This window comes from Hypanus sabinus, chromosome 27, assembly GCF_030144855.1.
Source record: "Hypanus sabinus isolate sHypSab1 chromosome 27, sHypSab1.hap1, whole genome shotgun sequence".
Taxonomy (NCBI): Eukaryota; Metazoa; Chordata; class Chondrichthyes; order Myliobatiformes; family Dasyatidae; genus Hypanus; species Hypanus sabinus.
In genome coordinates, this window is record NC_082732.1 from 29,218,227 (window position 1) to 29,243,766 (window position 25,540).

Genomic DNA, 25,540 nt, shown 5'->3' on the forward strand with positions numbered 1-25,540 from the left:
AGAATGGAAACATTGGTTAAAGCTTTTCAAAACCCAAAGTAATGATACAATAGCATGTTCACGACATTTAAACTGCCTGCATCTTCCATCATAATGTGGCCTGACATCAATTCTGCATCAGTACATCTGTTGCTTAGAAGTTCATTCATATCTATGCACTATCTGTGGGGTTTTTTCTTTTCCTGTTTACTTTTTTTTCATCATTTGCTCTAAATCCAAAACACTCTTGCCTTTTCTTAACTACCCTTTCAGCTACTCTTCCCAGATGCTTAGTTTAAAAATTCAGTGAGTTGTTTCAAATCCCTTCTTGGTTTCTATTTTTATCATCTCCTCCAGCTATCCCAGCCTACATACTTTCTGAAATATATAAAGTTCTCCATTTTGGCACTTCAGGTTTCAATTGTTATGCCATAGTGGCCAAGCTGTCAGCTACCTTGGCTCTAAACCCCAGAATTCTATTCTGAAAGCTATCTGTCTGTGCCTTTTCAGTAAATTAATTGCACTCTTTAAATTATATTAATAATTAAGTTTCTTTATATTACCATTGTAATTATACTTTATTTAGGTGCCATTGGTGGTTTGCTATGTTGAAGGCACTTTAATAGTTTAATCACTGAAATACTGAACAAGTTCTGGTGGAAAAACTCCACCTAGTCATTAATGGCTATAATTTAAAAATACACTTGATCTGCACACACATTCTGTGCCAAACTCCACTCCAATAAATAATTATAAAAGTTTCCTTTAATTTTGAATGTTAATGTATATAATTTAAGTCTACAGTCTAGAGAGTCAACATATAGCATGAAGGAACTAGATTAAAACTTTTATAAATTGTAGGGTTTTTTTAATGTCAAGTCTTTATTTTCTCTTTTTCTCTTTTTTTAAAACTACTTGGGTATAAACTTCTCCTTACTTATTTCTCACTCACTCTCAAGCCTCTTTCTGTTCAATCTTTCTCAATTAGTTAAAGTGTTGATGCATTGTCCAATTAATCATTATTTTCCCAAAATTCCCTGTTGTCTTTGATGCACCATGGTCAGCTCACAATTCTAGCAAACTTTGTGGGCATGTATATTATAGGCTGAAAGGTGTAAATAAAGCCCTTCTACTCAGTGGACATAGACAACTTTTCCATTGATTCCAAAGTGAGTTTAAAATTTGAGATTAGTATTTTATATAGTTAATGGAATGGTGTATTAGAGACTGAAAGGCTGAATTAAGGTACAGATCCACTTTAATCTTACTGTCTAGCATTTGTCCACGAATGGTTTGTGACAAAGATGACATACTTTTTGAAGCTGGGATAGAATAAGTAAGAAACCATTGAATGGACCACATGAAAGTAATGATCTTTCTACCTAATTAACTAAGCAAAGTCATATCTCTTTCTTCCTCACCATCACCCCACAACTTGAGCTCCTGTCTGCCCACTCCTCAAATTCTTTTGCATTCTCTTTGATATGAATGTCCCTAAGTGTTTCTGCAAGCTAAGCTCACTGACAGATTGGTGTGGCCTTTGTTCTGAAATAGCTGTGACTTGGGATAGACATTATAACATTTGTAGATTTACTGCATTCTTGCAGAAAACTTGCAGGAAGTAAGCAAGTTAGTTGTCAGAGAAATTGGTAGAGGTAATTACAATGTTTAAAAGATATTTGGACTGGTACATGTATAGGAAAGGTTTATAGGGATGTGTGGCCTAACACAGTTAAGTGGGACTGGTTTAGGAAGGCACCTTGCGGCAACATGGACACGTTGGACTAAAGGATCTGTTTACATGTTGTGCAACTCTGTGGCTGTAATCAGATTTAATATCACCAGCATATGTTGTAAAATTTGTTATCTTTATATATATATATAATTAAATAAGTAGTGCAAAAAATAGAAATATAGGTAATGTCCATGCAGAAATCAGATGGCAGAAGGGAAGAAGCTGTTCCTGAATAGTTGAGTGTGTGCCTTCAGGTTTCTGTACCTCCTTCCTGATGGTAGCAGTAAGAAGAGGGCATGTCCTGGGTGATGGGGGTCCTTAACGATGGATGTCGCCTTTTTGAGACATTGCTCCTTGAAGATGCCCGTGATACTATAGAGAATACAGTTATCTGTAAGATGTAGGAGAAAAGACTGGGAAAAGTATTGAGGCTTTGATTCCAGTCTGCAATTTAGTTTAGTCTGCTTCATACATGTTGTTTAAAATCATGTCTTGCATGCTATGATGTAGTAGAAGTAAGATGAAACATTGAGGGGAACCAAATTTGAGGATATTTAACAGTCTGTCTTGATGAAGTCAAAGACTTCTCAGTCCTCAGGTAGGTTACATAACACAGCCAGTGCTGTTATCTGCATTTTTCTTGGAGTTTGCTTGTGGTGATGATGATGAAGTCCTTGGAACCTCTGGAATAGACAGAATACACAGTGTGATTTGCGAATCTTCTTAACCGCTGTGAAGAAGCAGTGGAGCAGCACCTTTGGTGGATGACAGCGGTGAGACTCCTTTAGTTCCAGCAATCAGACTTGTTTCTCCTTTTATTGAAGGTCATAATTAGGCATTTTTAAGGTCCTTAGTTTGTCCTGTTTTCTCTCTGGGGTTTTTCTACACCAAGTTTACAACTTCAGCAGGGATATCATATGTTGCAGGAGGCTTGTTTCCCCCTACACCCACACCCCTCCCCCCCAGCTTCCAGATGGTTTGATGTGGTGGCGGGAGTGGAGTAGTTTGCTGACGGATGGACTCATGGGCACCCACATCAAAGGATAAGGTACGGTTGGCAAATTCTTTAAATGCTCCTCCTAAGTATGTCCTGATGATCTCTGTTTTTGATTCATAATGGGGTGAACCCTTGACTGCAGGTTGTCTTGAAACTAGTGAAGAGTCTATGCACGTTGTGGTTATCAGCATGTTGTTGGATTTTCTGCATAAATTATTGTCAATTTATTTTGTTGAAGAGCATATAGGAATAGGTCCCCAGTGTTTTTTCCACCTGACATCTGTTTTTCAGGTCGCAGGTTTTCTGCTTGATCCATGTCTTATTTTGAAATATTTTTAATTTGAGGTGTATGATGGACATAATACTGGCTGCATGTTACTAAATCCAATTAAATATTGCTTTATTATGATGCAAAGTTAAATGGATTTCAGTTAATGTGCATTTACAGATTTTTCTATGTAGTGAGTACTGGTAAACAAGGATTTTGAGGAAGCGTTATGCCCAATGTCATTGTATCATCAGGGAATAGCATTTGGACCAAAATGAGTGTGTAGGACTTTTGTGTTACCTTTCAAAATGATTTTGCTATCAATCTTGTGTGTCTGTGTTGTCTCCAATCACATTTTGGACACTTTTTCTTCGTTCAAGTGAGCCAAGTTTGAAAGCCAATTTGTTTTTTAATGATCTCATTCTTACGAACCTACATGTTTACATAATCGTCTCCAAATCTAACATGTTTAGACATTCCTTTTTAATAGAGTAAAAGTACCTATAAAGTAGCTGTAGAAAGTTTAGGGCTTTACCCAGAGTTTAAAGCTTTCCATAGTATTTGGTGGTGAAAAATATGTTCATTGTGATCACCTAATGCCTATACCAGTGCATGTTTCATTTGTTGTGATTGTGCATTCCCTTAATTGTGAATCTGGTTGTTTTTCTCCATTTGGATCAGAAGGCACATGAGACCATTTGCCTGCTCTGCTCCCCAGATAATGACAGCTAACTCAATAACAGACAGATTGAATTTGGCATCATCTCCAGAAGCCTCAGCTGTTTATTATCTTCCCAGTCAGAAAGAAATAGGTGTAGGAACAGGCCCTTTGGGCCTTTTCCACTATTAATCATGGTCATGGTAGCTCGCTTTTCTCAGCATCATCTTGCACTATTCTCAAATCTCTCAACTTCCTCGATATCCCAAAATGTATTGACCTCTGGTTTGAATGAACCAGACACCTGAACTTAGCCTTTAAGGTAGAGTAGTCCAATGATTTATCATGCTATTGAGTGAAAAAATACATCCTCCTCTCAGTTCGAAATGGTCTACCCTTATTTCTGAGACTGATCCTAGGATCCTCAGCCACAGGAAATACCCTTCCTGCATCCATGCTTCCAAGCCCTGTTAGAATTCTGTGTGCTTCAATATTATTAGTCTGGTCGACTCAATCTCTTCTATAGCTAACCCACCATTCCTGGAAGCTCTAGTCATATTTCTTTATGCAAGCACATCTTGTGGATGAAGGTACCAGAACTGCAGACAGTACTGTAGGTGTGGTCTCATTGGGTGCTATTAGATTGCAGTAAGACTTCCTCGCTTATGTGTTCGAATCCCAGAAGGATGGATTTTGCTGTAACATGTGGCATCAATTAACACGTTTTGCCCATTCTGTCAGCTTTCCCATATCCGTGTGAAGCCTCTATATTTTCCTCTGTATTCCTAAATTGCACATTGTTCAGTTTCATCAGCAAACTGGACATATGACATTTGGTTCCCTCAGCCAAGTTAATGATAATCAACTCTATGATTCTCCATAGTTGGGCTCTCTAAGAGAAGAGGCATTTGAATGGACATTTTGTGAATGAATTTAGCTCTGCATGGTGCAGACTGAGTTACTGAAACAACACATTTAACTCACATCATGCCTTATGATCACTCCACCTTCAGTATGGCTGGCATAACTGAAGCTGAGGGGCTGGAAAGTAAAGTTTGTGGACATCCTTAGTTTGCTGAGTTATGGAGTTTTGTCAGTTCATTTCATCCTATTGATTTTATCTATAGACCATATTGTCAAATAGAAACCATGTATTAATGTGCCACCTGTTCTTAAACATTTTCAGCTTAGCTTAAACAGTATATCTTTTTCTTAGGTTTGGGAAGTCAAGATCTACCGTGCATAGATCTAATGTGAGATGGGAGATATCTAATAGAGATCTGAAGGACGACTTTTCTTTTTATATGAAAGGCAGTATGTAGTTGCCAGAGGAAGTGACTGAGGCAGCTACTTGAGCATTTAAAAGGCATATTTATAGGTACACATTTAGGGCAGGTTCAGAGGGTTGTAGGACAAACATGGGCAAATGGCACGAGCTGAGATGCTTATCTTGGTTGGCATAGAGCAGTTGGGCTGAAGAGCCTGTTTCCATACTGAATAACCCTGAGATCCAGGAATGGGTGGTTTTCTATTATGAGTGAGGTTTAGTGTAATTGGGAGAGAAAAGGCATCTTGTAATTTTGGAATTTTATAAACGTGTATGTGTGTTTATGTGTGTACGTATATAAATTTGAATTCATATTCTTCCAGTGTTAATTGTGACTAATTGATATAACTAGTCATTGATGTGTTGCAATAACAGAACATTTCCAGTTTCCTAGGGGAAATTACAGCTTTGATAGGGGTGCCAAAATGGCACCTTCTGAAGTTCAGAACCAATAGCTGCTGCGCTGAGGGAAATATATTTAAAATTAAATGTCTTATGTTCTTGTTTTACTAACATATCAGTTATAAAACTTGATCAGTTATATCTTGATTGCAGAATAATTCTCAATGCATGTTGCGCTACGCACAATGTTTGCCTGAGGTTTTAGCTGCTGTGTTATTAATATGATCCAGTAATTGATCTGGAAGCTGAAATTGACAAGAAAGACATGGTAATGTTCTGTTTTGTTTTGTAAGCAGAATATTTTGTAACTGCTCCATTCGGATTTTTTTTTAAACTTTAGATGCTATTGGTGTGAACAGAGGAAACACTTCTCCATTAGGAATTCCTGTCAGAATTCCCAATTTAACTGTATGCCTCAAACTGTATTCACTGAAAACTGCTGAATCAATATTACTACTTGCTCTTGACTGCTGAATTGGCAATACTGCTCATTAAGGACAAACCACGATGTTGTCATTGTATCTGCTGAAAATGATGATGCTGTTGTGGTTTGTTTAACTGACTCTACATTTCAAAAGCCAATTTTCAGCTCTCATATGAACTATAGCCCACCATCAAATATCAGGTGTCTCCCACTCAGTTGCTGATCTCACTTTCCTTATGAGGACTTTGCTTTGTATCCTTGGGTCTCACAGTTGTCTAACCACATGCATTCAGTGCTCACTTTTAGGTACAGGAGTAAAACCCAGTATGATCTTCTGCTGCTGTAGCCCACCCACTTCAAGGATCGACGGGCTGTGCATTCAGAGATGCTCCTCTTCACACCGCTGTTGTAATGGGTGGTTACTTGAGTTACTGTTGCCTTTCTATCAGCTTGAACCCATATGGCCATTCTCCTCTTACCTCTCTTATTAATAAACTGCTGCTCACTGTATGTTTTTTTAAAAACATACTTTCCTCTGTTGTGTGCGAAAATCATAAAAATCTGCAGTTTCTGAGACACCTAAATCACCCCACACCCTGCTTGGCACCAACAATCATTCCATGGTCAAAGTCACTTCCATCACTTTTCTTCCCCATTCTGATGTTCAGTCTGAGCAACAACTGAATGTTTTGACCATGTCTGCATGCTTTTATGCATTGAGTTGTTGCCACATGATTGGTTGATTAGATACTTGCACTAACTGTTGTGTATTTGATAGTTCAGTAATATTGGAGTAATATTGTAATATTTGATTAAGCATTTTTTGTTTACATAAGCATTGCAGGTTATCTGTAAAAGTATGTAAATTTGATACATGTGCACCTTGCTTAAAGTAAAACCAAGTTAAACTTACATTATTGGCTCCCTTGTTTTCCTTTCAATTAATTTCATGTTTTGGAATCACAAAGCATGACAGTGGCAACGAGGAAGTTTTAAATGAACCTGAGATGATGACAATGTAACTGTTGAAATGCAGGGTGAAGTTTGAGTAAAAAAAAAAGCACAGCATATTTTTTTTCTTTGAAGCAGCATGTTTTCTTCGCAAAATGAAAGATTAAGATTGAGTTTTTTAATAAGTCAGAAAATGGAAGAATTCATAGGTTCATAAACAGTTCCCAATCTTTTTTTATGCCATGGATTTCTTCCACTAACTGAAGAGTCTGTGGATCCCAGGTTGGGAATCACTGGCTGAACTTTAGAGCAGGGGTCCCCAACCTGGGGTTCATGAATGCCTTGCCTAATGTGTTGGTCCATGGCATAAAAAAGGTTGGGAACCCCTGTTTTAAAGAAGTATGGGCCATATACTGGTAAACAGGGTTACCAGTTAGCAGTCAGGTTAGCAGTCTCATCGGCATAGACAAGTTGGGGCAAAAAGCCTTACACTGCCCTCCCTCACTACTTCTGTCTGTCCCCTATTTAATTTTTCCCCACTCTTTCTTTGTTCGCCTCTTTATATCATTCACCTGCCATTGTCTCCCAATTCCAAGCCTGCTACCCCCAAGTACCTGACATAAACTACTTGTGATCTTGCACCCTTCCTCGGTCAACCAATCACTTCAGATGCCTTCCTTACCATTCCCTTTCTCCTCTTTGTACTGGTCCTCACCTCTCGACTCTTGGCCCTAATCAGGGTTTTAGTACAAAACATTGATCCATCCTTTCCTCACATAGATGCTGCCTAACCTGCCGGGCTTCTCCCTCTAGATTTGTTTGATGCTATAAATTCCAGCATGCAGTCTCTTGTTTCTCCACAGCTCTTCTTCCTCTGTAGCTTACTTCAATTCCCCTCCCTTCTCCCTGGTCCCATACCAGATGGTGATGCAGTCAGTCAGAATGTCCTCCACGGTACATGTGTAGAAATTTTGAGTGTTTTAGGTGACACTCCAAATCTCCTCAAACTCCTAATGAAGTATAACTGTTGTCTTGCTTTCTTTATAGCTGTGTCAATATGCTGCGACCAGGTTAGGTCTTTAGGCATATTAACATCCAGGAACTTGAAATTGCTTACACCCTCCACTTCTGCTCCCTCTAAGGATTGGTGTGTGTTCCCTTGTTTTACTTACCCTTCTGAAGTCCACAATCAGCTCTTTGGTCTTACTGACGTTAAGTACAAGGTGTGACACCACTCAACTAGCTGATGTATCTTGCTCCTGTATGCCCCCTCATCACCATCTGAGATTCTGACAACACTGGTTGTATCATCAGCAAGTTCATAGATGGCATTTGAGCTGTGCCTAGCGATACAGTCATGGGTATAGAGCAGGCATGGGAAAACTACGGCCCGCGGGCCATATGCGTCCCGTTAAGCTTTTTAATCCGGCCCGCAGAACTTGATGAAATTATATTAATAAACCTTGTTAACGTTTTTTCCCTGCAATTCTGGCGTTTTCCCAATAAATGACGCACTCTATATACATTGACCTTTGTTGAGGTGCAGCGTATTACTCCACATTTGCGCTTTACTTTGTGACCTTGTGGCAACCCATTTCCTGGCACATCCGAACCGGCTCACAATTAGCCAGCGTTCCGACTAAGGGAGATAGCCTGCGGGGATTTGCGAGCACAGAGCTCCGCATACTGGCGCGCTTTCACAGTTTTGGCACGGGACAATTGAATAAGAAGGAGCAGGACAAGTAGACCTGCATCTCCTACCGTTTTTGAAATAAAGACAGTCAGGAGGAGAGTGATGATGATAATATCTTGAAGGATAACAGAATTTTCAGTGCTTTAAAATAATAACTGTTACTATTAAAAAAAGCTGTATTTTATTCATTTAATTTTCAGTGTTTTAAAAGTCATTTCAATAAATAGCTAAATACCATGGAACTTCAAAGACAGATATTTTGTTGTAATGCATTTGTTCATTTTCAATTGAAATTAAAGCACATGTTTTCTACATATCCCATGATATTTTATTTTCTCTTATGAGGTGTATTACCAAAACACTCCGTCTATCTGCTCCTGGTCCGGCCCCCCTGTCAAATTTTAGAACTCTTTGTGGCCCTCGAGTCAAAAAGTTTGCCCACCCCTGGTATAGAGAGAGCAGAGCAGTGGGCTAAGCACTGCTATTTTGGTAAGCGATAGATTGGTTTAATCTTTGATTAAGTAGTTATCAGTTTCTTGCTAGTAATTCGTTAACATTGTTGGAGAACTTTGGGAACATTATCCGTCCTTTACAGGCAGTCCCTGGATTTTGGAAGTGGTTCCTGAGAACTGTCCGTGAACCTGTTTTTTTGCCGTAGATCAGAAATGAACAATTTCAGTAAGGGTCAGTTAGCATGAGCAGTTATTTATAGTCAACCCTTGTTCAGTTACAGTGGGACAGAATTGGTACACCTCACATCTAAATGGCTAGTTTCGATGGCCTTAAAGTACAAATAGATATTACATTATTTGATAAAGTATTTACAAATGTCAATAGACAATAGGTGCAGAAGTAGACCATTCGGCCCCGCGAGTCTGCACCGCCATTCTGAGATCATGGCTGATCATTCACTATCAATACCCAGTCCCTACCTTGTCCCCATATCCCTTGATTTCCCCTATCCATCAGATATCTATCTAGCTCCTTCTTGAAAGCATCCAGAGAATTGGCCTCCACCGTCTTCCGAGGCAGTGCATTCCACACCTCCACAACTCTCTGGGAGAAGAAGCTCTTCCTCAACTCTGTTTTAAATAACTGACCTCTTATTCTCAATCCATGCCCTCTGGTACTGGACTCTCCCAACATCTGGAACATATTTCCTGCCTCAATCCTATCAAATCCTTTAATTATCTTAAACGTTTCAATCAGATCCCCTCTCAATCTCCTCAATTCCAGCGTGCAGTGTCACTAGAAGAAATTGCCTTGACAGCTTCCAAAGCAAATCCCTTAAATGGTTTTCTGCTGTGAATCTACACCTCTAAAGACAATGGTGATTACATGTAAACAGTTTGTTAAGACTGGTTGTTCTTTGATTTACCCTGACATCATGGCTCCTGAAGATGTTTAAATTTCTGTAACTAACTTTCTGAACTTGAAAAGTTCTGGAAGGTTTGCAAAAAGTTCTATTTCCATAAGTCAGGTCTTCGGTCACCCAGGGGGCCCTTTTATGTAACAAACTTCAAATATAAATTGAAACCAAAAAACAGATTTTTTTCCTGTGAACACGTAGAATTGGGTGGTCAGTCAGCCAATTGGTTTAGTAAAAGCACTATTGAGATTAATTCCAGTATTCATTTCTCTGACTGCAAGGTCATGATGATGGTATTATGAATGTTTATCCATGTATATTTCAAATTTAATAAGTATTTCTGCCCCAACAACCCTTTCAAGTACCTCAAAATGTTTTAATCTTCAAATCTCCTCTTGTTTGTCTACTTGTTGCCTGAAATCTGTGTCCCAAGATTATTTCTCATTCATCTCATCTAGGTGTGGCGTAATTTTAAATCAATTAAAATTCACCGTGGCATCCTTTGTCTGACTTAGCAGCCCTTGGTTTGTAACTTAACCTATCCATTTCTAAAAAATATCCTATTAAATCTACTCCTAACTCCTTGGCTGCCGTCTCAGGTTTTAGTTGCATGGTAATCAGAACAGAACTCAGAATTCTGTTTTACCCCAGACAAACTAATATTTTATGCTTTCCTAGTTTGACCACACTGCAGTTATACTTTATGTCTCGGTAAGCAAATGGAATTTATCATGTTGGAGGCCTAGCAATTTTCTCCACTGGTCCTCTTAGCGTTCAGTAGGCAAGTACTCCTTTCCTCTCCTGTTCTCAATATCATAATATTTATTATACAATATTGTTTGTATTCTTTATTTTCTTTCCAGTAGTACCGCCTCACAATTCTCTCCATTGAATTCTTTTTATAGTTTTGCTACCTCTCTGTACTTTTTTTCTTACTATCAACCACATCAGTTTTAGTATCTGCTGACTTTTTCATCTTGCATTCAACAGTCATCTAAATCAATGATACGAAAAATAAATCAAGAAACCTAGTGCTACACCCTAAAGAAGCTGGAAGCAGAGCTTTCAAGTAACTAGAACAGTTGTAGGCCATTATCTTTTACATCCTGCCACTAATCATAATTTTGGATTGAATCCTCTAATTTTTTCTTTAGATCTGCCACACTTTTCTAATCAGTCTGCTATGGGGGATATATAAATGTATTACGAAAGTACTTGTAGACTGCACCGAATTAAGTTTCTTCATCAGGCACTTTGATACCTTTTGCAAAATAATTTTGATTGTTAATAGGATTTGACTTCCTCTTTGAACTATGACCATTTTTATTTGTGTTACTTTTATAAAATGCATTTTTTAACATTGGTTGGCGTTTTTTAATAAATTACTTACTGCCCATTGCACTACTGGCATTTAGGGCAGCAGAGAAGGTCCTCTATCTCTGGTGGTATTCAGGGCTTCCTTCCATCTTGTCAGTAGTAGCTTCCTTTAGGTTTTCACTACTGTCAGTCATACAAGTCCCTGGTGGACACACAGGAATATCATCACACGCAGATGTAGAAGGATTCTATATTGCTGTTTCCTTAACAATTTTGTTTTACCAGTCAGAGTTGTTAGCCCTGAGCAGAGCCCCCTGAATCTGGAGGACTGCTGGCCCATTCTTAATCTGGCCTCTACCCTTTCACCTGTTTGGCATGAGTGACCCTACCAAGAGCCCAAGCTTAAAACCATGACTCCAGCCAACATAGTTCTCCCGGTCATTGAGGCACACAAGCCTCCAAACCCTACAACAAGGTTGTGGTCCTTTTGGAGGTTTAATAAAAATATAATACTGAAGATGTCCTGGAAGAAAATAGAGTTGATGTTTCAGGACAGGGACTCTTAATCGGAGCTGATAGAACTGATGATCAGAGGTTCTGATGGCTAGTTTCTGCCATGAAGCAGTAACACTTTTTATCTCCCCCCCAACCCCCAATGCTGTCTGATTTGCTTTTTATGGTTTTTATTTCAAACTTCTAGCACCTGATTTTCATTTGATGACTTGAATAAGTTTAGTTGTGGTCGATCATCTTTCAAGGTGAATGTTAGCTTGAGGAAAATGATATGAACCAAGTCCCAGCTAATCTGTGTTAACTACAGGGGAAACTGAGAAAAAAATCGGGGAAGAAAATATAAGGGAAAATGTATAAACATGAAAGATAAAAGTGTTTTGGTAGTAATGTATTTTAAGAAAACAAATATGATTATTGATTGGACATTGAGATTGCAAGGTTGATTATTGAACTAAAGAGAATCCTTGAAAATGTATGTGGTGTGCAATTGAATAAATCATTAACTTCCTGAGATTTTCATGTCTCTCTTATTACTTGCAATGGACTGGCATTACTATGGTTTAGCTTGGATTTGGTTCACGTCTATTTCATTTGTGTTTACCTATCACTACTAATCTGAAGTGTGCAAACCTGCATGATATTTGTCTTGCTGGGAAAATTGCAATAATGGCAGAAAGTTTTCCCAAGTAGCTGAAATAAATCATTAAGGGATGTGATCACTCGCTTAGAAGTGTTCTATGTAGTTGAGATGGGACTTTTGGAAGAGGATAACTCTCCAAGCATTCTCATTTCCAGGGAATGAGAAAACTGCTTCAGCCTTCAGAAGCTCCTTGGAGGTGATGCTGAAGATGCCTCTCTTAACCTACCTCTCAGAGAAATTAAGGGCTCCAAAGCAATCTCCACTGCGCAACCTTCCAATGGTATGGCAATCTAATAAAAATGCCTGGCTGGTTTCAATAATATTTTACCTTGTTTTCTTTCCCTTTCACTGAGTGACATTATTGTATGAAGAAACTTGCCCAACATTGACAGTAGCCTGAAACCTTCTTAATATTGAGGACATGGCTATCAACTGACTGTTTGCTCCCTAATACCATTTCATATCATAACCTTTGGACCAGCTGCTGTTGTTACCTCCAGCTGTTAATACGAGATGTCATTTTAGAGATGGGTAGCAATGAAATGTGGAAGAGATGCAGTATAAAGATCATAATAGACTACATCAGTGCCTGTTGGGATGATGTAATCCCTGTGACAATGAATGATGTATGAAGGAAATTACACAGTATTACAAGTTTCATTTTTGCTGTCTAACAGAAGATTTAGTGGGAAAATACATTTCATAAATGGTTTTTAGTGTGTTACTGAGTAGAATAGAGCAAAGATTCTCAGATTAAAGTTTTGATCTGCGCTGCTTTACTCGAGGAGGAGCAATGGATATGTCACTGGTTATAAATTGTCTAGAGGCACGGAATAATAACTTCCCAAAGTGAATTGTATCCTACCATAGTAGTTACAGAATTCTTTGTTTATCATTTAAAAATAGTCACAAGATTATTGGTTCATCTTAAAAATCCAACTGCTTTAGGAAATCCTTGCTTGCTTTGGCTCCTACTAAAGTATTGACTTCTACCTCCCATTTGAAGTGATCCAAGTACTTAATATGGAATAGGTGAAGAAGGTGCCTTATATCTCAAAGGGCCACTAAGTAAGTGTGACAAATGCTGGCTTTAAAATGTTGACAGAAGTACTAGATCCTGCACCTATCAGTCAGGGAAGAGGATAATCAGTAATTGAAGCAGAAAAAAGCTGCAGCTGTTATATATCAGAAATCAAAATAGAAAATGCAGGAATACGCAGAAGGCAGTAACTGTGGAGTTTCAGAGACTTTATTAACACTTACAAATTCTTAAAAGTTCTTGACAACTGGGCGCAGGGAGGATGTTTTCCTGGTTTGAGCCTAGGTTTCAGAATAAGGGGTGAGCTGAATGGGCCTGAGATGAGGAGAAATTTCTTTGGCATCTGTGTAACTTTGGAATTCTCTACACCGAGGGTTGTGGAACTCAGTATTTAAGTGAAAATGCAAATCCCTGGATTTCAGAACATTAAGAGGAGCAGGGTATGGGAATAGTGGCTCTGAAGTAGAAGACTTTGAATGGTGGAGGAGGTTGAAAATACTGGATGGCATTCTCTTACTCCTGTTGTTTTATGTTATGTAAGAAATAACAGAAGAAAGTTCAGAATTGTAAACCTTTGAGTGGGTGAGCTGGAGTTAAATTTGCAAAGACAATTTTTTTTTGATATGACTAATTCTAAATTTACTGTCAGTGTATGATCAGAGAGCCCCCTTGATAGTGAGGTAAGTTGGTAAATTCAATATATCAAACTGTTCCTAAGGAGCAATACAGCAGCAGTTTGGTTTTCCAAGAATGTTGGAACTTGCTGATGAAGTCAGTGAGAACACTGTGACATTGAAAAGGCTAAAAAAAAATTGACATATCTGCAAATAATTACTTAACCTTGCAATTACAGCCTTAAGTAACTCTGAAATCATCCTTACCAGTAATTGTATCGATTCTTTTCTAAGGGCACTTTTTGATGATACTGAAAGGTTACCTTCAATGAGGCCAATCTGAATAAGCAAGTGGCTGCGTTTGTAGCTCTGGGTAATTATATCCTGATAATTGTGGTTGACTGAGGGATCTATGGCATTGTGTGCAGTACTGAGGGTTGAACGTTCATGCTACAGCTGACACAGCTTCAAAGGGGGAGGTGAAAGAGAAGCAGCAAGCAAGAATGCAGGATTCCATTATTACAAGGCGTTTAGTTAGCCTTTGCAAAAGACAGCATCTCAAGTCTAGATAGCAACTCTTACTTTTCTTACCAAAGCAAACTAGTGCTGAAGGAATTGCTGGAAAAGTAGTCTAATCCCATTATTCAGCACCAGTCCTTTGTCTCTTGATGACTGATACTACTTAACAGCTAATTCACCACATACAAGGAAGTGGTGTCAAAATTTTGTGAATCTACACAACTGAAACTTAACAGTCTAACGGTGTTTAAAACGGCCATCCGCTTACCCTTGTGCAACTGCAAATCTTCGTTTTTCCTCTTGCTGCAATGCTTTGCATGATGGAACGCTTGTGGCATCAGTGCAGATAAATATTCAAAAATAAATGCAGTTACAGTGAAATTCTCTAGACCAAGATCCTAGATTTTAGAGCTAATAAATACACTTTTATACACTGCACCCACACCTGTGTAGGCCAGACATGGCTCAAACAGCACATCTGTTGCATACTGAGATGGGGCAACTGGTTAGCTTTTTGATAAGCTTCACGTCTTCCTTAATGACATCATTCCATTCATGCCCCTCCAACTAGTGGCAAAGTTGGTGGCTGTGGACCGCCATGGTAGGATATCCATTATTTCAAATGTAACATTCATTATGAGGGTAGCCCTGCATGCAGTTGGAAGCTTTATTTTCATATAGCTGTGACATTATGCCACATGTGCTTGAATTGAGTCTTGCCAGTCCTGACACTCAGTCAGTATATGTCAGCCTGGCTTATGGGACAAAGTGTTTAAGATAATGTCTGAACCAATTATTGGCTTAACTAATCTTTTTTCTACAACTGAGAGCACCACCATTAAGCTGATATGTATTTCAGAACAAATTAATTGGGCACTGGTTTATTTGAATGTTTGTATCCAATATCCACTTTAATCAACGAGCATGATGTTAGAATTAATCTTAGTTGTCAAATGTGATGAAATGTTTGGTCAGTTCTCAGTCCACTCAATCTAAGGAGATTTAAGTGTTTTAGTAAAGTTATAGTTTCATGTTGAATGCACTTTAATACAGGGCATTGAGTCCTATAAATCAAGTATGTCTGAGATTTGATTCTGAATTGGTGGAGAGTGAACTGATTTAATTAATAATGGTTGATACGCAGTAATTAGCCTCAAAAATCTCCAGACTCACTAAATCACTTGTGATTCAGCCATCTAATTCTGATTCTTAGATCTTCACCCTTAGGTGCTGGTATATAGATGTTGGATGAAGGCTGTGTAAGGTGATATATCACTGTGGTCAGATAGGCCTGAATTACATCAATAATTAGATCTGCTGATAAAACTGACTTTTGCAGAAGAATCATAAAGGCTTGATGGTTGTGTAATTATGTCATTTGCCTTTCTAAATATGTGTAAATTTAAAAAATTTGATTAAATGCAAATGATCTTTTTTATAGTTTATTTAAATATATTGGCATTGGTAGACTTTCAGATGCATTTTTAAATATAATTTTGTATATTGAATTCTTGACCCAAAAGCTCTTAGCATGTGCTGAATTATGCTAACGTGCTTTTTCAAAAGAAAAGCAAAGGTAACTAATTTTTTTTCCCTCCAAGTAACTTTTTTTTTAACCGCAAGCACATTCAAGATACCACTTATAATAAACATCACTGATAGTTGAGTTGGTTACCCATTTACCTTTATCTGTGCATATTGTTTAATGAGCCATGGAGGGATGCAATGGACTAAAAATATCTGCGCACCAGCTATTGCAATAACAGTTTTACAACTTGGCAAAATGCTGTGCATTTTGAAAGTGGGATCTAAGTGATTTGACAATTTAGTTTGTCACATAATGTTCCAGCACATACCATTGACCTGAAATGCAAAGTCTTTTTTTAAATGTGCATATCATTGCAAATTTTCAAGATATTTTTTCAAGCAATCTTTAACTTTTATATGATTCTTTCATATGAGCAAAGCTGTAAAGACAGCCCTAGGTCAAATTTCTTATATAATGTAGTGACTGCAGGCATTTATAACATACATTTATATTAAGATGTAGCTAATGTTGGAAATACTTTATTTCTCTTAGATGTCCATTGTTAAGGGTTTTTATTAGCCAATCTGAATTCAGAGGTGAAAGTAATGGTGTCTTCACCCAGGTCGAGGAGAGAGCCTTAAAAGTTAGTGATTCGTAGCTGTTTTTTCAGAGCTTGAACAGCGGCCAAGGTGAAATAAAAATAAGACGGGCAAGTGGAGCGGCCATTGCTGCAATGGGCCAGTGTTAGAGTGGGGAGACTTTGGCTTTGGCTTAGCAGGCTTGGGGGATAACAGACATGGGCGACATAAATATCTTGTAATCTTTCTCTTGCTCATTCTTCATCTGTAAGTCTATAGTTACAGAAGTAAGAATGATACTATGGGCTGTGTTTTGGTTTTTTTTCTGTGTGAGATGTGGGGATTCTGGGAGACTTCCAGCCTCCTGGGTAACCATATTTACACCCAAGTGCACCGAGCTGGAACTGCAACTCAATGACCTTCAGCTCGTAAGGGAAGCTGAGGAGATGATATGAACTACAGGGAGGTAGTTGCAGGAGGCAGGTGAATGGGTGACTATCAGGAGAGGGAAGGGAAATAGGCAGCTGATGTAGAGTGCCCCTGTGGCTGCTTCCCCCAATAACAAGGATGCTGTTCAGCAGAATGACCTAACGGGGGGTAGCCATAGCAACCGGATCTCTGGCACTGAGTCTGGTGCTGTGGCTTAGAAAAGAAGGGGCCAGAGGAGAAATGCAGTGGTGATAGGAGATGCCATAGAAAGAGAAGTAGATAGGAGACCCAGATGGCATGTTGCCCTCCAGGTGCCAGGGTCAGGGACGTATTGGATTGCGTCCATGACATTGTAAAGGGGAGGGCAAGTAACCAGACATCTTGGTACATATCGGTACCAATGACAGAGGAAGGAAAAGGGAGGAGGTTTGAAGGAGAGAATGTAGAGAGCTAAGTAGAAGCTGAAAAACAGGACCTCCTGGGTAACAATCTCTGGATTGCTGCATGTGCCACATGCCATTGAGGGCAAGAATAGGATGATTTGACGGATAAATGCATTGGCTGAGGAACTGAGGCGGGGGGGGGGGGGCAGTGTTCCAGATTTATGGATCATTGGGATCTCATCTGGAGAAGGTTTGACCTGTACAACAGGGAAAGGCTACACCTGAAACCGAGGGGAACCAATATCCTTGTGGGCAGTAAATCATTTGGGGAGGGTGGGAAATGAGTGATAGAGCTGAGGATAGGGATGTTGGTTTACAAGCAGAGGTAGTGTGTAGTGAGATTGTCAGGAAAGACAGCCAGATGATAAGGCAAAATTGCAGTCAGTGGGATGAGTTGCAGGGTAAAAGGGGGACAAAATTGAAAAGGGTGACAAATGCATAACTGAAAGTGTTATATTTGAATCCGTACAGTGTACAAAATAAGGTAGATGATCTTGTGCAGTTAGAGATTGGCAGGTATGTCATTGTGGATATTGTGGAGTCATGGCTGAAAGGTGATTGTAGTTGGGAGTTTAACTATTGAAACGACAGGCAGATAGGCAAAGGAGGAGTGGCTCTGCTGGTAAAAAATGAAATTGAATCTTTAGAAAGAGGTGACAGAGGATTGAAAGATCGAGAATCCTTGTGGGTAGAATTAAGAAGCTGCAAGGGTAAGAAGATCCTGATGGGAGTTATTTTCAGACTTCCAAACAGTAGCCAGGCTGTGATCTACAAATGACAGCAGGAGATTAAAAAAGCATATCAGAAAGGCAATGAAGCTTTAGTTATGGGGAATTTCAATATGTAGATAGATTGGGGAAAAATCAAGTTGTTGTTGGATCCCAAGGGAGAGAATTTATGGAATCCCTCAGAGATAGCTTTTTGGAACAGCTTGGAGTTGAGCCCACTAAGGGATCAGCAATTCTGAAATGGGTGATATGTGATGAACTGGATATTATTAAGGAGCTTAAAGTAAAGGAATTCTTTGGAAATAGTGATCATAATAGGATTGAATTCACCTTGCAATTTGAGAGGAAGAAGCTAAAGTCAGAAGTTTCAGTAGAGTAGAGGGCATGAGAAAGGAACTGGCCAAAGTTGGTTGGAAGGGACACCAGCAGGGATGATGGCAGAGCAACAATAGCTGGAGTTTCTGTGAGCAATTCAGAAGGCGCAGGATAGATACTTCCTAAGGAAGAGGAAATACATATTCTAAAGGCAGGATGACTTAACCGTAGCTGATAAGGGAAGTTAAAGCCAACATAAAAGCGCGAGAGGGCATATAATAGAACAAAAATTAATTGGAAGATAGAGGTTTGGGAAATTTTAAAAACCCAACAGAAGGCACCTAAAAAATCATAAGGGGGAAAAGATGAAAAATGAAGGTAAACTTGCCAATATTAAAAAAATGATACTAGTTTTTTTTCAGATAGATAAAGAGTAAAAGAGAGGTGAGTGTAGATGTTGGACCATTGGATAATGACACTGGAGAAGGATTAATGGGGGACAAAGAAATGGCAGACAAACTATATAAGTATTTTACATCAGTCTTCACTGTGGAAGATGCTAGTAGTATGCTGGAAATTTGAGTGTCAAATGTCCGAAGTGAGTGCAGTTGGTATTACAAGGGAGATGGTGCTTGGGAAATTGAAAAGTCTGCAGTTAGGTAGGTCACCTGGACCTGATGGACTACACCCCATGGTTGTAAAAGAGGTAGGTGAAGAGATTGTAGAAACATTATTAATGATCTTTCAAAAATGATTAGATTCTGATGTGGTTGCAGAGGACTGGAAAATTGCAAATGTTGAGAAGGAAGGAAGGCAGAAGGAAGGAAATTATAGGCCAGTTAGCCTGACCTCAGTGATTGGGAGGATGTTGGAGTCCATGATTAAGGATGTGGTTTTGGGGTACTTGGAGGCAGATTACAAAATAGGACAATGTCAGTATGGTTTCTTTAAGGGAAAATCTTGCCTGAAAAATCTCTTGGAATTCTTTGAAGAAATAATAAGCAGGATTAGACAAAGGAAAATCAGTAAATGTTATGTACTTGAATTTTCAGAAGGCCTTTGACAAGGTACTGCACATGAGGCTGCTAAACAAGTTAAGAACCCAGGGTATTCAGGAAAGATACTAGCTTGGATAGAGCATTGGTTGATTGGCATGAGGCAAAGAGTGGAAATAAAGGAATCCTCTTTGGATTGGCTGCTGATGACTAGTGGTGTTCCACAGAGGTCGGTGTTGGGACCGATTCTTTTTACGTTATATGTTAACGATTTGGATGATGAAATTAGGTTCTGTGGCTAAATTTGTGGATGATATGAAGATAGATGGAGAGGTAAGTAGTGTTGAGGAAGCAAAGAGTCTGCAGAAAGACAGACACATTATGAGAATGAATAAAGAGGTGACAGATGGAATAAAATGTCAGGAAGTGTATGGTCATGCATTTTGATAGAAGAAGTAAAAGCATAAGCTATTTTCTAAATGGAGAGAAAATTCAAAAATCCAAGGTACAAAGGGATTTGGGAGTCCTTATTCAGGATTCCCTAAAGGTTAATTTGCAGGTTGAATCAGTAGTGAGGAAGACAAATGCAATGCTAGCATTTATTTCAAGAGGACTAGAAATATAAAAGGCAAGGATGTAATGCTGAGGCTGTATAAGGCATGGTGAGGCTGCACTTGGAGTATTGTGAGCAGTTCTGGGCCTCTTATTTACAGGATGTGCTGATATTGGAAAGAGTTCAGAGGAGGTTGACAAAAATGATTCTGGGAATGAAAGGGTTATCATATGAGCAGCGATTGAAGGCTCTGGGCCTGTACTGGCTGGAATTTAGAAGAATGAGGAGGTATTGTGGCGGCTCATTTCCTAGCGTATGCGAACCGACTCACAATTAGATAGCCTACGGGGGTTTGCGAGCACAGAGCTTTGGAGCCTCTTCGCCATGGGGGGCCGGTTGACAGAGGCTTAAAAGTGAGGCTGAAGTTTTCGAATAAAGTTTTTTCCTTCGACTGCAGTTACCGACTCCGTGTCGTAATTTTAGCGCTGCTTGTAGCACACCGCTACAATTGGTGACCCCGACGGTCCAAACGATTTTTGGACCAGAAATGACCGACGCCGCCTCTGTTCATGCGGTTTCGTTGAAACTGCCGGGTTTCTGGACACAGCGCCCGGACCTATGGTTCCAGCAAGCCGAAGCCCAATTCCACGTTCGCCGGATCACCTCAGAAGACACCCGCTACTACTACGTGGTGGGCTCCCTCGACCAGGACACAGCTGCCCAGGTCGCGGAGTTCGTACAGTCGCCCCCGGCAGACGGCAAGTACACGGAATTCAAAGCCCTGCTCCTCAGGACTTTCGGACTCTCACGGCGCGAGCGGGCTGCCCATTTACTGCACCTGGATGGCTTGGGCGACAGACCTCCATCGGCTTTAATGAATGAGATGTTGTCTCTCGCCGACGGACACACACCCTGCCTCATGTTTGAGCAGGCATTCCTGGAGCAGCTGCCCGAGGACATACGCCTGCTGCTGTCCGACGCGGATTTCAGTGACCCCCGGAAGGTGGCAGCCCGGGCGGACTTGCTGTGGAACGCCAAAAAGGTGAGCGGGGCGTCCATCGCACAGATCTCCCAGCCACGCTCCCGGCAGCAAACCAGTCCAGGCCTGGCCGCAGAGCCCACTAACCCCCGGCCCAATGACCACTGGTGCTTCTACCACCAGCGGTGGGGCGCAGAAGCCCGCCGTTGCCGCCCGCCCTGCAAGTTCCCGGGAAACGCCAGGGCCAGCCGCCGCTGATGGCTACGGCGGCTGGCCATCGGGATAGCCTCCTGTATGTGTGGGATAGAAGGTCGGGACGCCGCTTTTTGGTCGATACTGGGGCTGAGGTCAGCGTTTTACCTCCGACGGGTTACGACACCCGCAGCAGGGCACCGGGTCCCCCCCTGAGGGCCGTGAATGGCAGCACAGTAAGGACCTATGGCACCCGTCAGGTGCAGCTACAGTTCGGCCCCAGCCAGTTCACGTGGGACTTCACACTGGCCGCCGTAGCCCAACCGCTTCTGGGTGCGGATTTTTTGCGAGCTCACAGCCTGCTGGTTGACCTGCCCAGGAAGAGACTGGTACACGCCGAGACCTTTCAGACGTTCTCCCTGGGCGCGGCCCAGTTGCCAGCCCCTCACCTCGGCTCCATCACGCTGTCCGACAACAACTTCACCAGGGTCCTGGCGGAGTTCCCATCGGTTCTGGCACCGCAGTTCACAGCAGCCATGCCCAGGCACGGCGTACAGCACCACATCCCGACACAGGGACCACCCCTCCATGCCCGTGCTCGGCGGCTTCCCCCGGACAAGCTCCGACTGGCGAAGGAGGAGTTCCAGAGAATGGAGGAATTGGGGATCATCCGGCGGTCCGACAGCCCCTGGGCTTCCCCCCTGCACATGGTGCCCAAAGCGACGGGGGGCTGGAGACCGTGCGGCGACTACCGCAGGCTGAACGAGGCTACCACACCGGACCGCTACCCTGTGCCGCACATTCAGGACTTTGCGGCAAACCTGCACGGCGCCCGGATCTTCTCCAAGGTCGACCTTGTCCGAGGGTACCATCAAATCCCGATGCATCCTGACGACGTCCCCAAAACGGCTCTCATCACCCCGTTTGGCCTCTTCGAGTTCCTCCGCATGCCGTTCGGCCTGAAGAATGCCGCACAGACGTTCCAGCGGTTAATGGACGCGGTGGGACGGGACCTGGACTTCGCGTTCATCTATTTGGATGACATCCTCATAGCCAGCGGCAGTCGTCAGGAGCATCTGTCCCACCTCCGTCAACTCTGCGCCCGACTGAGTGAGTACGGTCTTACAATCAACCCTGCCAAATGCCAGTTCGGACTTGATACCATTGACTTCCTGGGCCACAGGATTACTAAAGACGGGGCAACCCCTCTGCCCGCTAAGGTAGATGCGGTCCGCCACTTCCCCCGACCCACCACGATCAAAGGCCTTCAGGAATTCGTAGGTATGGTCAATTTCTACCGCCGTTTCCTCCCTTCAGCTGCCCGGATCATGCGCCCCCTGTTCGCCCTGATGTCGGGTCCGAGCAAGAACATTACCTGGGACGAGGAGTCCGCCGCCGCTTTCGTTCAAACGAAGGAAGCTTTGGCGGACGCCGCAATGCTAGTACATCCCAGAATGGACACCCCTACCGCCCTCACAGTGGACGCATCAAACACGGCAGTCGGTGGGGTGCTGGAGCAGCTCATCGCAGGTCGCTGGCAACCCCTGGCGTTTTTCAGCAAACACCTGCGGCCACCCGAGCTCAAGTACAGTGCTTTTGACCGGGAACTGTTGGCGCTCTACCTGGCAATCCGGCATTTCAGGTACTTCCTAGAAGGCCGGCCCTTCACCGCGTTCACGGACCACAAACCGCTTACCTTTGCGTTTACGAAAGCATCCGACCCCTGGTCATCCCGCCAGCAACGCCACCTGTCCTACATCTCTGAATACACAACGGATGTCCGGCACGTCTCGGGTAAGGACAATGTCGTGGCGGATGCGCTCTCTCGCCCTACCGTTCATGCCCTTTCCCAAGGGGTAGACTTTGAGGCACTGGCAGAGGCACAGCAGGTAGATGAGGAGATTCCGAGTTACAGGACTGCAGTCTCTGGTTTGCAGCTCCAGGACTTCCCCGTGGGCCCAGGTGAGAGGACCCTACTCTGTGACGTCGCCACCGGCCGGCCCCGTCCGGTCGTCCCCGCAGCCTGGCGGCGACGTGTTTTCGACTCCATTCATAACTTGGCGCATCCCTCCATCCGGACAACTGTCCGGATGGTTTCCAGCAGGTTCGTTTGGCACGGACTCCGCAAACAGGTCAGTGAATGGGCCAGAACGTGCATGCACTGCCAGACGGCCAAGGTGCAGCGGCACACCAAAGCCCCACCGCAGCAGTTCCATCCCGCCCACCGGCGTTTCGACCACATTCATGTGGATATCGTGGGCCCCCTGCCAGTGTCGCGTGGAGCGCGTTACCTCCTGACTATCGTGGACCGGTTCACAAGATGGCCAGAGGCGGTCCCGCTCACCGACACCACCTCCGAATCTTGCGCCCGAGCCCTGCTCACCACCTGGATATCCCGCTTTGGTGTACCAGCCCACATTACCTCCGACAGAGGCGCCCAGTTCACCTCCAGCCTGTGGTCAGCTATGGCCAGCCTTTTGGGGACTCAGCTGCACCACACCACTGCCTACCACCCACAGTCGAACGGGCTAGTGGAGCGTTTCCACCGTCACCTGAAGTCGGCCCTCATGGCCCGCCTGCGAGGAGCCAACTGGGCGGACGAGCTTCCCTGGGTCCTACTCGGCATTCGCACAGCGCCCAAGGACGACCTGCACGCCTCGTCGGCCGAGTTGGTATACGGCGCGCCCCTGGCCGTCCCCGGGGAGTTCCTACCAGCCCCAAGGGGGCAAGTGGAAGCTCCCGCAGCAGTCCTGGGCAGACTTCGCGAGAAGCTCGGTAACCTGGCCCCCATACCCACTTCACAGCATGGGCGGCACCCGACCTGCGTACCCAAAGACCTACGGAGCTGTAAGTTTGTGTTTGTACGAAGGGGCGGGCATCGGCCGCCGCTGCAGCGGCCATACGAGGGGCCGTTTACGGTGCTCCGGAACAACGGGTCCACGTTCGTGCTGGACGTTGGGGGGAAGGAGGAGGTTTTCACGGTGGACCGCCTCAAGCCGGCCCATGTGGACCTGGCGCAACCGGCCGAGTTTCCGGCGCCTCGGCGCAGAGGCCGACCTCCCAAGCAGGTTCTGGCCCAGGCTGTGGACATTGGGGGGTGTATCGCCGGTTCTGGGGGGGGGTTATGTGGCGGCTCATTTCCTAGCGTATGCGAACCGACTCACAATTAGATAGCCTACGGGGGTTTGCGAGCACAGAGCTTTGGAGCCTCTTCGCCATGGGGGGCCGGTTGACAGAGGCTTAAAAGTGAGGCTGAAGTTTTCGAATAAAGTTTTTTCCTTCGACTGCAGTTACCGACTCCGTGTCGTAATTTTAGCGCTGCTTGTAGCACACCGCTACAGTATCTCATTAAAATTTATTGAATGTTGAAGAGCCTAGATCAGGGGTCAGCAACCTTTACCACTGAAAGAGCCACTTGGACCCGTTTCCCACAGAAAAGAAAACACTGGGAGCCGCAAAACCCGCTTGACATTTAAAATGAAATAACACTGCATACAACGTTTTGTTTTGCCTTTATGCTATGTATAAACAAACTATAATGTGTTGCATTTATGAAATTGATGAACTCCTGCAGAGAAAATGAAATTACATTTCTGCATGCAACAAAAACATTTTGAACTCCGAAAAAAAGACGTTGGGTTGAAGGTTACTTTTAAGTAAAATACTCAACGTCTATTTGAATCCTTCTTGTATTTATGAAAAACGCCAAACTTAAATTTGCCGCCAGCAGCAAACCAAAAATAACGTCAGCCAGCTGTCAACCTGAAAAATAAAAGGACTATTTCACTGAACAATGAAAACATATGAATATACGTAAAATAATAGGCAATTAAAATATTTATCATACTTGTTCAGGTTGACTCACACCTGACAATGCAGTCGTATTCAGTAGGGATGGATCGATGCTTAGGGGAGTGACCGGGAAGGATAATGTGTTTTTTTCCTCTCTGAACTCACAGAAGCGTTTCCCAAACGATGTTTGCATTGCGATGATTGCAGAATGTAAATACTCCGAATTTATCATGTCGTGACCTTGTTTGAACTCTCTCAAATTGGGGAAGTGAGACAATGTGCCTTTCTGTAAATCTCTGGCAAGCAACGTCAACTTGCGCTCGAATGCCAAAACATCCTCCAACATGTGCAGGGCTGTACGTCCTTACCCCGTTGAAGAGCTGTGTTCAGCGTGTTCAGGTGCGCTGTCATGTCTACCATGAAGTGTAGCTTTTCCAGCCACTCTGGCTGTTCCAGCTCAGGAAAGTTGAGCCCTTTGCTGCCCAGGAAAGTTTTCACTTCTTCCAGACACGCGACAAAGCGTTTCAGCACCTCCCCTTTGGACAGCCACCGGACTTTGTTGT

At 42.7% G+C, this 25,540-nt stretch overlaps 1 protein-coding gene across 6 annotated transcripts in view; it reads left to right on the forward strand.

Moving 5' to 3' along the window:
- kcnab2a (potassium voltage-gated channel subfamily A regulatory beta subunit 2a) overlaps positions 1–25,540 on the forward strand; it is a 318,636-nt gene that overhangs the window by 18,940 nt on the left and 274,156 nt on the right. For 2 of the 6 annotated variants that reach the window (XM_059952118.1, XM_059952122.1), the window contains exon 2: positions 12,429–12,553. The exons of the other annotated variants lie outside the window; for them this stretch is intronic. The gene's annotated coding sequence lies outside the window, so the exon portion shown is untranslated. The remainder of the gene's footprint in view (positions 1–12,428; positions 12,554–25,540) is intronic. 6 annotated transcript variants of the gene reach the window in all.